The sequence below is a fragment of the Mytilus trossulus genome, chromosome 7 (genome assembly GCF_036588685.1).
Source record: "Mytilus trossulus isolate FHL-02 chromosome 7, PNRI_Mtr1.1.1.hap1, whole genome shotgun sequence".
In the NCBI taxonomy this organism is placed as follows: domain Eukaryota; kingdom Metazoa; phylum Mollusca; class Bivalvia; order Mytilida; family Mytilidae; genus Mytilus; species Mytilus trossulus.
The window spans coordinates 55,488,731-55,504,752 of record NC_086379.1 but is presented as its reverse complement, the minus strand read 5'-3'; positions in this window follow the sequence as shown (position 1 = coordinate 55,504,752).

The window sequence follows — 16,022 nt, the reverse complement described above, 5'->3', positions numbered from 1 at the left end:
AGGCCACCAAATTAATTTAGATTACGATGAAAAGGACAAAAATTTCGAAAACTTTGGAAATTAATGAATAAACAAATATCAAACATCGCATTATATCATGTTACAGATAATTTTGATTATTCTCTGGGAAATTAAAAAAAAAACGGACAGAAATTCTTAAACATTAATAAAACAAAAACACATTGATAGAACAGGCTTAGGTTGCAGTGTCTATGTGTTAAGACGGAATTGAGCAAATAAGTTTATTTGAATACCTAGAATACAAGTTAAACTTATAGAAAATGTTCAGTTATCGATAAGCATAAGTACCTGCTTTAATGTTGAAAACGTGTAAAGAAATGGGTTTAAAGCTGCGTTAAGTGGCATCACAAATACCGCCACCCAGGAATACACTGCTGACGGAAATACTTGACCAGTCATTGCTAGTATACCTAACAAAGAATAGGAAAATAATATATGTATCTATGTAGCGGAAGATGGACAGATACCATATTTTAAACACTTCTATGATAAGTAAAATAACAAAAAATAACGAACTCCGGTGATTTACAATTATCTATCAAATGACACAATCGGAATTAAAAAAAATCAAGATTAATTCAATCAACATGGAATGTCTAAATATAGTCCAGTCAAACTAAGATTTAACCTCAAACTAATTGCAACAGAAAATGTTTTAGTTCTAATCTATAGTATTATGCCCTTTATATACACAGAAAATAGTCCCATAAGATTTAACTTGAGGAAAACTCAAAATCAGCATTTTAAATTTCCTATTGAAATTAACATTTAGAGGGGAGATAACTCTTGCAAAAATTAGTCTTTTTTGGTCAGTTTTTATTTGTTTTTCTTTTAATTCATGTATAGGAGAATACTTTGATGGGGTTATAAGTTTGTATTTGACTAAATTATATAATCTTCTGCTCATGAAATGTACAAAACCGAAGTGTTTTCGGTAGTTTTATTTTTTTTGTACAAATTGCAAATTTGAAGCTTTGTATCCATTTTGAAAAAATAATGTGAAAATTTGGTATTGTTTATATCTGTATATTATATTTTTTCAGCAACTAACTTATCTTAGGAAACTTTAAACCAAAAAAGAAGAATACATGCTTAATTATTTTTATTAAATTTGAGATTCTTTACCTTGACATGTTGAAAAATTCAATAAATGGTCAACTAATAAATTACGAAATCTAGATTATAGCTTGATAAAATATATGAAAACACCTTTAGAGTTGTTTGTTATACTCTAAAGACCGCTAAAAAATCAAGAATCAATACATTCTGATGAATAGAAGCGGTAAAGTTATAATGTTGTATCAATTTTTATTGATATTTCTGCCGTTTTTGCAAGAGTTATTTCCCTTTTCAATGCAAATCTCCATAGGAATTTTAAATGGTGATTTTTTTAGTTTTCCTCATTTTAGATTTTATGGGACTTTTTTCTGTGTATATTTGGGGTATAATGCTAAAGATTAAAACTTAAAAATCTTCTGTTGCAATTACTTTCAGGTTAGGGTCAAATTTATGCTAGATTGACTGGACTAATATCATGCATTTGATTTTCATAAGTATTCCTCAATAATATTTGGTGTGACGAATTTTACAGCAAATAATTATATAAATTCATACCAATAGATACCAGAATTAAATTTTGTATTAAAGCAAACTTGTTTTTAAACTGATTCCTTTTTCTGTTCATTTGGAAGTTAATGTATTATAAATGTGTATCTGGCCGCACTTAAAAAAATATTTTGGAAGGTTTATATATCCATACGGAAAGACATACATTTGAAATAATCCGTTAAAAGAAAATATATATTATGGTGTTTATATTTATTTAGTACTGTGGATTTATCAGTATTCGTTGGGTACCCATTTTCATGGATTTCGTGGCTACAGGTGAACCAAGAAATAAAGTATTTAACAAATAAAATTTTTCTATAGACTTGTGTACAGACTTAAATATCCACAGACAGGAAAGTTTTCTGTAATCCCAGAAATTTGGTACCCAGGAAAGAAAAGAATCAGCAGTATCTCGTTAATAATTAGTGATGGACTTAAATAAGATGTGAATGATATTCATAAAGTCATAAAACTTTTGATGACGATTTGAATTAAATTGATATCCGTTTATTCTATCTTTTACTTAATAAACCTTGTCAGCCGTAAACAGTTATGGAATAACCATTTCACAAATGATATCGGATATGTTCCTCACGTCGTAACTACAATCCCCTTCCCTTTCATGAATTTGACCTACCGAATTAGACTTTTTACCGGATTTGTAATCACATAAGCAACACGACGGGTGCCGCATGTGGAGCAGGATCTGCTTACTCTTCCGGAGCACCTGAGATCACCCCTAGTTTTTGGTGGGGTTTGTGTTGTTTATTCTTTAGTTTTCTATATTGTGTCATGTGTACTATTGTTTTTCTGTTTGTCTTTTTCATTTTTAGCCATGGCGTTGTCAGTTTGTTTTAGATTTATGAGTTTGACTGTCCCTTTGGTATCTTTCGTCCTTCTTCTTTTACATATTTAGATCTATATTTCCTTTTTACTGAACTGAAAAAAGCGACGCCCTTGTACAGCACAATGTGTATCTCTTCTGGATTAAAGGTCATCTTCCTTTAAACAACCGCAAATTGTTGTCGAGGGAAATTCCTTCATCTAGAATAGTGTTCAAATTTATGGGTTCCGTCATTGTTTACGGCGTAAATGATGTTATATGGCGTTAATTATATGTTACGTTGTATGTTACACTCTCCACCGCAATATAAAGATCTGACATATATTTGGAGAAAACAAAAATCTGGCATAGATTTGATATGTTTGAAGTTTGTAACGTCACATTTGCCATAGATTAGGAATCTGCCATAGATTTGGAATCTGCCGTAGATTTGGAACCCGCCATAGATTTGGAACCCGCCATAGATTTGATTCATACATATATACATGCACATACCAACCTATATAAATATATCAAACTGATGCAAATACATGGATTTTTATATTAAATACGCCAAATTTAATAAAAAAAATATCCTACAAATGATATCAATCAAAAATAGCGTGAACATTTTTGATATTCCTCACTACATAAGAAGTGCCTTTAACACATGATGGTTTGAAAATAGGATTTTAAAGTACTGAAGCACTTTTGAACAGCTTTTTGACTAAAATGGACCATCACACATAGCCAAAAACAATAATAGGAGGCAGGTGTAACCTGTAAGAGGGAACGAAGTCTGAATCAATATTTGTGTTTTAGTTCTAACATATGCGTACTTGTTAGGCTGTATAACTATTTTGATCTGAGCGTGACTGATGATTCTTAAGCCATAGTCCCACTTGACCACGATCGCATCACGCTCACCGTGATCTAAAAATAAATCAAATCGTGGTGACTTCGTAGTATGAGCCACGCTTATTCTGCAACCTCACTACGATTATCCCGATCTTTCTACGCTCATGACGTCCTCACTACAACTATACCACGATTTATCCAATTGCAACAGGATCTAACCACGCTTCTAATCTCTTACCACGACTATACAACGTTCATACCGCGATCTTACTACGCTCCCAACAATAACGTAAACATCATGTTCCTTATGAATACTGTTCTATTCCTGCTTTTTCCTCATTGAAACGTAAAGTTTCTCGGAAACAATGCAGTCTTGCTACCAAAATCTACGGAAGGGTTAGGGTAGAGTTAGAGGTAGAGGGAGATCTGATAGAAACGAATCATGATCCAGAAGATATATGTCGGACCGACCAATCAAACCTGAAACAAAACTTATTGGTGGTCAATCAGGATCAAATGACGATGTTTTTATTGAACGATAGTAGGGATGTCACAAATGTGTCAAGACTGATTGAGCCGTTTGAGAAAATGATAAGAGGTCAAAATTAAATACAGACAAACACAAGCTGGAGAGTCTTTATCAATATTATATGGCAATGAGAATGAGTATGATGATCGTAGTATAAACGTAGTCTGGTCGTAAGAACAGCGTGATGTAAGCGAGGTATAAACATGTTATAGTCCTAGTGGAAGCGTGTTTGGGTCGCGGTAAGAACGTGATGGTCGTAGTGAGGTCATAGTAAAGTCGCTGTGAGGTCGTAGCGCTGTTTTCCCGACTAGAATCGCTTTTACTACGATGATACAATGACCTTTGCTACCCTTCAGTGCTCTCACTACGACCTTATTTCGCCACGACCGCACCACGATTGTTTTGAACATGTTCAAAGTAAGCCATACTCATCACGATCATGAAGACAACAACATGACTGTACTACGGCCTTAATGCGATCTGCACGATCGTATTTATTTTTACAGATCATAGTGCGATCGTGGTCTAGTGGGACTGCGGTATTATGTAGACGAAACGCGCGTCTTGCGTATTAAATTATAATCCTGGTACCTTAAATAACTTTTTAATATTAAAAAAGAAACGGAATACCGTAAAATTGTTGGTCTTGTAGTTAGTGATAGTCACTAGCCCAGTAGTCAGCACTTTTTTTGTGCTGACATGAATTATCATTGATATTGTTATATTTATAAATTAACTGTTTACAAAATTTTCAATTTATTGAAATACTAAGGCTTTTCTACCTCAGGAATAGATGACCTTAGCTGTATTTGGCAACACTTTTAGGAATTTTGGATCTCAATGCTCTTCAACTTTGTACTTTGTTTGGCTTTTTGAAACATTTTTTGATTCGGCGTATATAAAATTTAGTCCTGGTATCTATGATGAGTTTATTTTCATAATAAACGAGACCGGAAGATAGAAAAACAATTCTGTGCAAATGCGGGAGAATAAAAAAGTAAGAAAAACATAACGATTTTGAGTTCATTAGACGATTGGATGTTTTTATTTTTTATTTTTCTTATTTTTTATTTTTCTACTATATTACTTCGTCCCTTAGTTATGTATACGTTGCTTGAAAGAGTTGACGACTTATACTTTCTGGATATCTTAATTGTTAAATGAACAACTTAAAGAAAGAATCGCTATCAAGGTGGCTCGGGTATCTTCCTCCATCTTGGATTTTGAAGAAGATAACTTGGTCTAGATATATGATGAAATGTGCAAATGTTAAGAGTTTTTTTCAATAAGGGGAGAGAACTCAGATAAAGTAACTTTTATAATAGAAAATGTTATGAATATACCTATTTTGATATGATGCAAGAAAACAAGTCCTATGACCCCGTTTTTTCATTTTCTTATCTGAAACCATGTTATTAGAGCAATCTTCTCACATTCATTTTAAAGTTCTAATAGTACGTTTTCTTTATTTTACACAAAAGTTAATTTTCCATGCATAATCTATACAAAATCTGACAATTTTGCACAACCTGTAACGTGAAAAAAGTCCGGTGACCCATACTTTTTAATAAATTTTTGAAAAAAAGCATGATAAAAACTACACTTTGACAAGTTATCAAAAGTTCTATCAATTCTAATTAAGACTCCCTAGTCACCTTAATCAAGTAAGTACCCAAACACTTGCTTGAGAACTGATGAAGTTAAACTAAGGTAAAAAAAAAAATCGCTTTTGCTTTACCTATAAATAACCCATCCTTATTCTTTATTGATTAATGGATAACTTACCCATTATTCCAACAGGAAACCAGCAAAGAAAGTCTGTCAAAACAACTAGAAATAGTCGTCTAGCTAGTGTTAGGTCTTGTTTTGTCCTCTTCGCCATTATTCTATTGCTACTTTTAGCTACTTGATAAATTGACAATTGACACCAAGCTATTACAATAAACGCAATACTATTGAAGAACACGAAAATAGCTGTTGAATATTCCCATCCGCTGAATTTCTGTCGGGAGAATGGAAGAGCCAAACAAACTGCTGTTTTCGAATAAAACATATTAGAAAAATAAGTCGTTTCTAAAATCGGAACCATAGCTATGATGACTACAAATAACCAGCAAATCAAAGTCGATACCTTTGCAGTTTTGTATGTCATCCGCCATCTACCAAATGGAAACTTTACCTTGAGATAGCAATCAAATGTCGTTAACATGACAAAACAAACAGATGCCTCACAAGAAATGGCCGCAACGATACCTGCAAATTTACATAGAGTACTAGCTCGCCATTCACGCTCATGTAAAATATAGTTTCCAGAGTAGTACATATCAGCTACAGCAATAATCCCGAGGTACACACCCATCAACATGTCTGATACACCAAGATTCATAATAAATAACCAATTTGGTTTAAATAGCAGCGTTTGTTTGTTGATGATACGATAAATTACAACTCCGACATTACCAATTAAGGCATTTATAGCAATAATCCATAGGCACACACGTAATGCATCATTCCTCATCAAATTGCTACACGAGGAAAATTCGTCCATTTTTGGGAAACAGTTCTCTACGGAAACAGATTCCGGTTTTAAACAACAAAATATGTAGGAATCAGTTTTCATTTTTGTTAAATGAGAAAGACGGGAAAATATATCACGAAAAACTTTTGTCACATCGTTTTGTGTCAAATCAATTGTTAGAAGAGATGCAAGTCCATCAAATACATTTTCTTCTACAGCTGTTAGTCCATTCCCTGTTATGTTAAACTTTTCAAGGTTTTCTAAACCATTAAATGTCCCATTAAAAAGTGTTTGTATTCTAGTTCCAGACAGTTCCAAATCTTTCACATTAGGTAATGACATAAACGCATTTGGTTCGATTAAACCCAGCATCAGATTGCCTTTTAAGTTTAAGGTTACTAGTTTGGTGAGACCATAAAACGTATAACTTTTCACAACCTTTAAATTATTATTGCTCAAATCTAAATAAAGGAGGTTCACCAATTTCTCAAATGAGTATGGCATAATATTTTCAATGCTGCAGTTGAACAGTTTGAAATCAGCCAGGTATGTATATGAAGGAACAATGAAATTGTTATTCGGAAATACTGAGCTGCTGAAATCTAATTTTCTAGCCTCAACAGACAAATCTCTGACAATTGTCTCTATCTTGTTTTGATGACATATAAATACAAAACCTTCACATGAACATCCAATAGGACACGTGACATGACAACCAGTTTCATCATCCCCATGAGGACATTGTCTTATGTTGTCACAAACCTCATCAAATAACAAACACGTGGTTGACTGTTGACATCTATATAATCCAGGACAGGTCAAATTCTCTAAAAGAAATCACATGTAAGAAATCATTAAATATATAGATGAAAACAATCCATTGTTTAATATATAAATCTTAGTCTTAATTTCCTGAATCAAACTTTACAGTTTTGTTCTTTTAAAATTCTCTGAGCGATCGATTTTAATCAAAGTTTTGTAATCAAGTGTATAAGAGTTTTTCCGAGATATTTTCTATCCTCCTACATATTGATATCATGCCTGCCTTAACTCTTATCAAACGAACAACATTGGACAGGTCCCTCTAACTCATGCATTTGTCTTGCGAATAAGCTGTAACTCTCAACTTTCCCTAAGCTATAACTCTTATACAACAAGCGGAGGAGCGATAACCATAAATATTCCATACCAAATCTTATTAAAGTTTCCCTTAAAAAAACCCATTATTATGTCAAAAAGTTTATTCCAAAATGTTCACCACAAAATAATTCATCGTCGCCCTGGTTGCAGTGTTTTATTCCGTCACAAAGTAAGCTGGATAAAATGCAGAAACCCTCCATGCATTTGAAGAATCCTGGCTGGCAAATCTCTTTGTCTGCAAAAAGAAATCTCCTTATTACGATGTATTCAAAACGTGCTTCAAATCATGTATAAGGAGTCTTCAGTCTTCGGAACATGCATGTGTTAACTTGGTCCTTTTTCTTAATCGTTTGAAGAACAAAGGCTTATGATATCAAAGTGATAAGGAAATTCACTGAAGAACTGACAGTGTCATAGGAAAAAAGTTCGGTAAATTTTATTTTCCTTACTTTTCATTACATCCTTTAAAGAGATCCTGGGGACACCGGACATAATCGGTGTTGTTGTGTCCTTGAAAACATCCGGTCGACATCTTTTTTTCTTTTCTTTTTTTTTTTTATCTTTTTATAGGTGACTATGTGGTATGGGCTTTTCTCATTGTTGAAGTCCGTACGCTGACTTATAGTCGATAATTTCTGTGTCATTTTTTGTCTCTTGTGGAGAGTTGTCTCATTGGCATTCACACCACATCCCTTTTTATATTTAAATATCATGTATAAGGAGTCTTCAGTCTTCGAATCTGAACAAAGGAAAAGCAATCCTGCTCCATATACAATGTTTTATCGTACAATTGATTGGTCTTACCACAATGCTGTAGATGAGTCATATCTCTACAACCATTCATATCGCTCCTTCCATTTACACGCATTATGCAGTGGTCTGTATAGTTATACAACTTTCCATTAAAACACAAAGACTGGCTACTAGAAACGTTTTTCGAAATTTCTGACAAAATAAAAAGATAGTCGTATACCAATCTTCACAGTTTATAGATCTGTAAAGATGACAAATCAAAGTTGAAAGAATTGTATGAACTCAAGTATAAAATATGACTTCAGGAAAAAACATATATAGCTTAATTATCCCTTTAAAACACAACGTAATTAAAACGTTTAACTGATTTTACAGAGTTATCTCCCTGTAGCGTTAGGTACCACCTTCAATGAGGTCAAAACTGTAACATCGAAAATATAAATAAAACGTCACTATATATAGAATGGTTTGTTTATTTTTGCAAACATCAGCAACGAAAATAAGTATTTATAACTTGATTTAATTTATCGCCTGCAACATTTTAAAATATATATATATATATGCTGTATTTCATGTTTTACCTGATTTACATACAACAGGTCCCACTGTCACATCATAAAATCCTTCCTCACTGTATGATTTGTCTGGAACATCATAATGATCAAAAGGAAGTCTATTGGTATTTGAAATAACTAAATCATCAGTAAACAATCTATTGATATCAACTTGACTCCAGTCCGTGCCTCCAAAACAATGAAAACTACAGAACAAGGAACTGATGTTATGATGATGGAAGCACAGTTGAATCAGGAATGTGTCGATAGTACACGAACGCCCAACTCGCTCAATCTAAGGTCAGTGTACAAAAACAACTTTGGCATTTAAATTAGAAAGATCATGTATTACATAATAGGAAACATGTGCACTAAGTGTCAAGATGATTGATTTTCATTCAACTTCATCAGAATCTACCTTGACAAAACACTTTAAAATTTAGACGGACGAACGGACCAACGAAATAACGGACGGACGGACAGATCCAAAGACCAGAAAATAAAATTCCCCTCAACTATCGTAGGTGGGGCATAAAAAGCAATTCCATATGGCATCAATACAGAATAGTTACTAGATAACCAAGTTATGCTAGCCGAAACGCTATATACAGGGAGACGGGATGGGAACAATTCAGCGTAAAGCTGGAGGTAAAAAAGTTGGTCATATAAAATTATTAACAATCAGGCTCCAGCTTATCAACATAACTTGGTTCCAGAATTTGTATATGATATAAGTAATTACCAATAAAAGAGAAATAAAGATTAAAGTTATATTGTGAATATTGGTCATGTTTTGTAAAACTCAGAACTGTCAAGTAAATTTAAGACACAATTCAAAATGTTCAGAATATGTCAAGCCATACTGAGAAAAAACAAGAATGTCGAGAATATGTCGAGAAATTTCAAGACAGTATTCAAATTTCAAGAATTTGTCAAGAAATTTTATGACCATATTCAGAATGTCGAGAATATGTCGAGTAAATTTCCTACAAGTTTGATATAAATGAGATTTTGTTAATAAAAAATTAAGACACAAGTCATACTTTTGGAGAATGTCGAGAAAAGATCATGCAAATCAAGACAAAAACTGGGCTTGTCAGACTTTTTGAATTTTGTAGTGTAACAGTGATTTAATAATTCTAGACCTTAAAAACCCTTTTTTTTAAATGAACAAAATAATTTTCAAAGAGAACTTATTGGGTTAAACAACTTTCTGCATAAACTTCCATTAGAGTTGATTGTTTGTCGACAAAGTTCCAGCAATAGATGCGTGTAAAGAGTGCAAAATCTGTCTAAAATCTAAATAATTGTGTCATCAATTACTTTTACTCAGTAATTTTAATCTTTCGGTTTGGTTAAGGTGGTACCCAACACTTTCACTAAAATTAATTTGGCTCGTTTAATTTTCATAGAGTTTTTTCAAAGTAATTTACCAAAATACAAAATTGTTTTTTTTTTTTAACCAACCATTTTATCAGAAAAATAACACTGGTAAAATAGCAACATGACAAACACCAATTTGATCATTGAGAAGCTTAACATTCCTTTTACAACACAACGCAATTAAAGCGTTTAGCTGATTTTACAGAGTAATCTCCCTGTAGTGTTAGGTATCACCTTAAGTAGAAAGGAAACGACATTTATTACAATGAAAGGGATCATACTTTTTCTTTCTTCAGAATTTAGTAAAGTTCAGTTTTGTTAAGGATTGCTCTCAATGTACACGACGTCACCGTCTATTCAGAGTTCCAATACAAGTATCATTGCATGCAGACGTCCTTATTTATAGCCCTAGTTTGTGTCTGATACAACCACTGGACGATAAGTTACTTGCCTCTCGTTAAAAGCATCAGCAACATTATCTGGATATGTTTCAAAGAAATCCGAAGATTGGAAGTCGTGGAAATAGCATGTCACTGTAATATTTTGTGAACACTGATGGTTCTCCTTCTTCATTAAACTCTTTATCATATCCTTATGAAAACCAAATATGTTCATATTTCTGACTCTGTGCCCGATTTGGCCAGAAGCTGTACCAACATAGTTATAATAAAAGAATGTTGAGACCAGTAACGTATTGCCAGTATCATAGAAGTCACAGTATACTAAATATGAATCTGAAAAAAATGACAGTGACATCATAATGTTCTGTAACTTGTTTGAATTATATTTTAATAATGTTGTTTTCAACCAAAGGTTTTTATCCATAACTACAAGACACTTGATTTGGTATTTCTTATAATCACATAATAAAGCAATTATGTTTCAAATCATCTCAATATTTAAGTTAATTTACCACGTATGGTTGCATTTATATGCACATGTTCTAAGTCAAAAGCTCGTTATTCCGTGATTGTTGTTTGTTAACTTTGTTCATAATTATTTTTTCGTCCTCGTTTTTTTTTCTGTAGATAGGAAGGTTTCCTGATTGAATTGGTTTACACTAGTCATTTTTGCACAAATAAACTTCGTACTTCATTTGGTCTTTTTAACATTTTTTATGTGAGCGTCACTGTTGACTCTTTTGAAGGCTAAACGCGCGTCTGGTGTAAATATAAAATTTCAACTCTTGCGTATATGATGAGTTTATTTATAAATTTTGAACAAAAGCTCCGTGTTTAAGGCAATACTTTGATCTGTGGTTGTTAACCTTTTATACTTTGTAACTTGTATGAAGAGATGTCTCATTGGCATTCATATTATCACATCTTCTATATATATACGAGTATAAATTGAAAACTACGTTCAAACCTTTGATTGCGTTGGATAAAAACCGCAATTTATATACGTGTGCATGTAAAAATATTCGTTGTAGAAGGGTCTAAAAACAGCACAAACAACATTTTCCAAAAGACCAAAAAACTGAAAAGGTATATTTAAACAAAACGCATTTGACTAACAGGTCGACAACTGATGTTCTTTAACCCTGCTGACTTCCATTGACGATTGCCAAATAAAATTGATCACAAGATGTAACAAAATGGAATTTCTTTTTAACTTGTCAAAATGTTTTGCCACAAACATACGGTGTCAATATTTTTTTAGTACACCAGATCCGGATTTCGACAATAAATGTTTCTTCAGTGATGTTAGGGATCGAAACGGTATTTGAAAGGCCATATAAAAAGTACCCTCATGCATTTTAAGAAAAAGTACCCTCATTTTTTTTATATAGTTAATGCGGTTATATAATATACCATCTGTTCCATGGTTGATAAAATACATCCCATTTGATCTCGCTCCAATGGCCCACCAATGTTCACATGAATTCTGTTTAACATTACCAGTGCACTCAGTTTCGTCCTCTAAGTATCTCCCAGGACAGTCAGGTATACCATCACATACACGATTTTGACTGATACACGATTTATCAAAACATTGATGGGTATTATCACTACAAGTTTCTACGAAATAGATAAATATAATTAGTTCATGTAACGGAAGTAAGTTTCTGGTTGCTTTCGAATGATGTTTAACATTGCATCCCTTATTTTATTGATTATGTATTTACATTGTGTAATAGATCAGATGTATTCTTTCAATATATGTTCACTTGTTTTGTTAATATGGCTTTTGGTTCATTTAAGACATTTCAATTGATATTTTATAGTGTGAATTATTATATTGTGATATTACACTATTAATTCAGGTAAGGGTGAAGGTAAATATGTTTAAATCCGCTGCATTTGTTTGCACCTGTCCTAATGTTTAGTGATTGTCATTTTTGGGAACCTTAATAACTTGCTATTTATGTTCTGAGTTCACTTAAACTAAGTATATTAGTATAGATATATATGTACCACAATTATTTTCATCTGATCCATCAAGACAATCGATTGTGACGTCACAGCGTTTAGCTAGAAGAACACATTGTTTGTTGTCACAACGCCATTCTTCGTCTTTACAACTTCTCCATTCTATACAAAAAAAACAGAACATTTTATAAGAAAGATCAAAGAGTATTTTCGAGAAAGGACGGATTAATATGTGGAAATATTAAGCCGACACTTCCAGAGGACCTTAATTCACCCAGGGTTTTGTGTGCCTCAATTCAAGGTATTCTATGGTATCATATGTATTCTGTTGAGTTTGGTTTTTTTTGGCTATGGCGTTATCAGTTTGTTTTTGACTAATAAATTTGTCCGTTTCGCTTCTTATTTAACACTTATGTTAATTACGTAGCAAGGACACACATACATACACACACTCATTAGAACTGAATTAATTTTATAATTATGCTATAATCTTGTCCTTTGCATAATTATAATAATGCTAAATACCGTCAGGAAAACCTCAACTTGCAGGATTTCACCTTAGACTATTTGCATTCGGTAACATATTTCATATAGTCAATATCCCTTTAATTATTACACAAACAAGTATAAGGCGACTGATAGGCTTCGTTCTCAGAAGGAATATTGTAGAAGACTTCGCAATTAAAGAAGAATACACTAGAATTTAAGTCTGACATAAATTACATTTCTCTATTTACTATTCGGGGAAAACTCAATACATATGTGTGTTTTTGTACTGATTCATTATCCTTTAATTTGTTTGTCATCGGGTATCAATAACAGTGATTTTACGCTCACTCAGTCTGTCAGATGCCTTCCAGTGGTGATTTAAATAGAAATGATAGCTAGCAATGATGGTATAGGTCAAATGCAGTTTGCCTATTCTTTGAAAAAAAACCCGAAAACATCATGAATAAAATATGTAATGAGTCATCAATCGAATAAATTCAGAAATAAGGTCAAATATAGCGATGAAAACTAGAGTGAAATGTTCGACATTAAGGCATCTGTATACAAGATATTTTGTTAACAGGTCTTCAAAATTAAGAAGCACAAAAAACTATGTTCAATTTGTATCAAGGGTGAGAACAATAAGTGCTATTTATCAATGATACGGAGGAAAATATTATTCTTTTTTCAAACAAATTATCGACAAAAATTTGCCGATACAAATATATTATAAAATCGAACTCTAAATGATACTAGAGTGAAATGTTCGACATTAAGGCATCTGTATAAAAGATATTTTGTTAACAGGTCTTCAAAATTAAGAAGCACAAAAAACTATGTTCAATTTGTATCAAGGGCTAGAACAATAAGTGCTATTTATCACTGATACGGAGGAAAATATTATTCTTTTTTCAAACAAATTATCGACAAAAATTTGCCGATACAAATATATTATAAAATCGAATGTGGAGACACAAATCAAGGCAACAAAATAAAAATCAAGGCAATTACAACAACTCTAAAAAGGACGATAGCGAATGTCTCTAGCTGTTTCACCGGATTTTAAATAACATAAGCAACACGACGGGTATCACATCTGGAGCCGGATCTGTTTACCCTTCCGGAGCACTTGAGATCACTCTCAGTTTTTTGTGGGGTTAATTTGGCTTAGTTTCAAGTTTTATATGACTGTCTTGATTTCTTTTCTATTGCTGTTTGTTTGTCTGTTTATTTTTAAGCCGTAGCGTTGTCAATTTATTTTCCGTCTATGAGTCTGACTGTCCCTCTTGATTTTGTCGTCGTTGTTTTATAAGTTCGTAACATCCTGCATGGTATTTTCTTAAGACTAAAATATGTTATACCTCTTAAAATAAATTATCTTCACACGACAAGTTGTCTCATTTCGAATAGTTATTTTACTTACGACAGTGTTGTTCGTCCGATCCATCATTGCAGTGTTTGATGTGGTCACAGTAGAAAGTTAAATGTATACATATACCATCTGAACATTGATACTGGGAACTTGAACATATTGTACCTGATAATGAGAACATAAGTCAAAAGTTAAAATTGGCTGAAAATGAAAAAAAAGACAAAAAGACAATAAAGGTTCAAACTGTTTGACATGTGAACCTCCCAAAGAATTTTCACTTCTATAATGCCGCAAAAAGTAAAATCACTAAAGTACTGAACTCCGAGGATAATTTTAAAAGAAAAGTCCCTAATCAAATGGTAAAATCAAATATTCTAACACACCAAACCATTGGACAACAACTGTCATATTCCTGACTTTATACAGGCATTTTCTTGTGTAAAAAATAGTGAATAAAACCCGATTTCATAGCTATCTAACCAAACCTCTCACTTGTATATTAGTCGTATAAATTTCCATTTTATTGACAACAATATGTGAACAAACCCAACAGACATACAATGTAAAAATGCCAAAAATAGGAGTATAGCATTCAACGTTGTATCATTATCTAAATCACTATAAAAACAAACAGATATATTCACAAAAATTCACCACGACACATTATAACACAACGGAATGTAACATTTATAACAATATTACACCTACAAAAAAAATAAAATAAATATGAAATCATATAAATTCGTAAATTTAGCATCCCTGGTTAAACATAGTTACTTTTTGTTTACATTTATGATTGTCAATTCTAAAATCCTCTGATGTATTCAAAATCTCGAGATTTTTTCATACATTTATAACCTTTGACACGGTTTTTTGTCAACGTACCAAAATGATTTTTCTTCTAGTTATAACTATTTTTTATCTTTATTGATAAACTAAAGACAATATTCCGTTAAAACAAAAAAAAAACCTGATAGATCAGATGATTTTTTCGAAATGCAAAATATATGTTTTTCACAAGGTAAAATGCAATAGTTAGTTGCATCTTAAAAGTTTACAAACTGGAACGTTTTAGACTTTCAAAGTCCACTATTTCGATTTAATTTTGGATCTCTTCAAAATGAATTTTACTATTGCTTAAAAGTGCGCATGCATGACCTGTTTAGTTTATATAAAATTTCATGTTCAACTCAACTGTTAAATTCATGCGCATGCAAGGACTAAGTTTAAAGATTAAATTCATCACAACGTTTAAACACTGCAGTGCCAAGGTTGGACCCTGCTATCGAAATATCGTCATCAACCTTAGAGTGTCCAAAAGCGAAAAAGTGTTAGTGGGGATTTTTGAAACGAGTTAGGAATAAAAAGATTTAGGTAAAACATTATATGAACAGTGATTAGAATCATGGAGTTTTGCTTCATTATATCATAATGGTATACAAATTAACCAGTTTGTAAATAATAAGGATTAAATATTCTTACCACAATGATGTTCGTCAGACTTGTCAGAACAATCATTATAAGTATCACAAACTGCTAGCTGTGATATAACCTCGCTTTTTACACATGTGTATAAGAATTTGTTATGAGTTGGTATCCCTG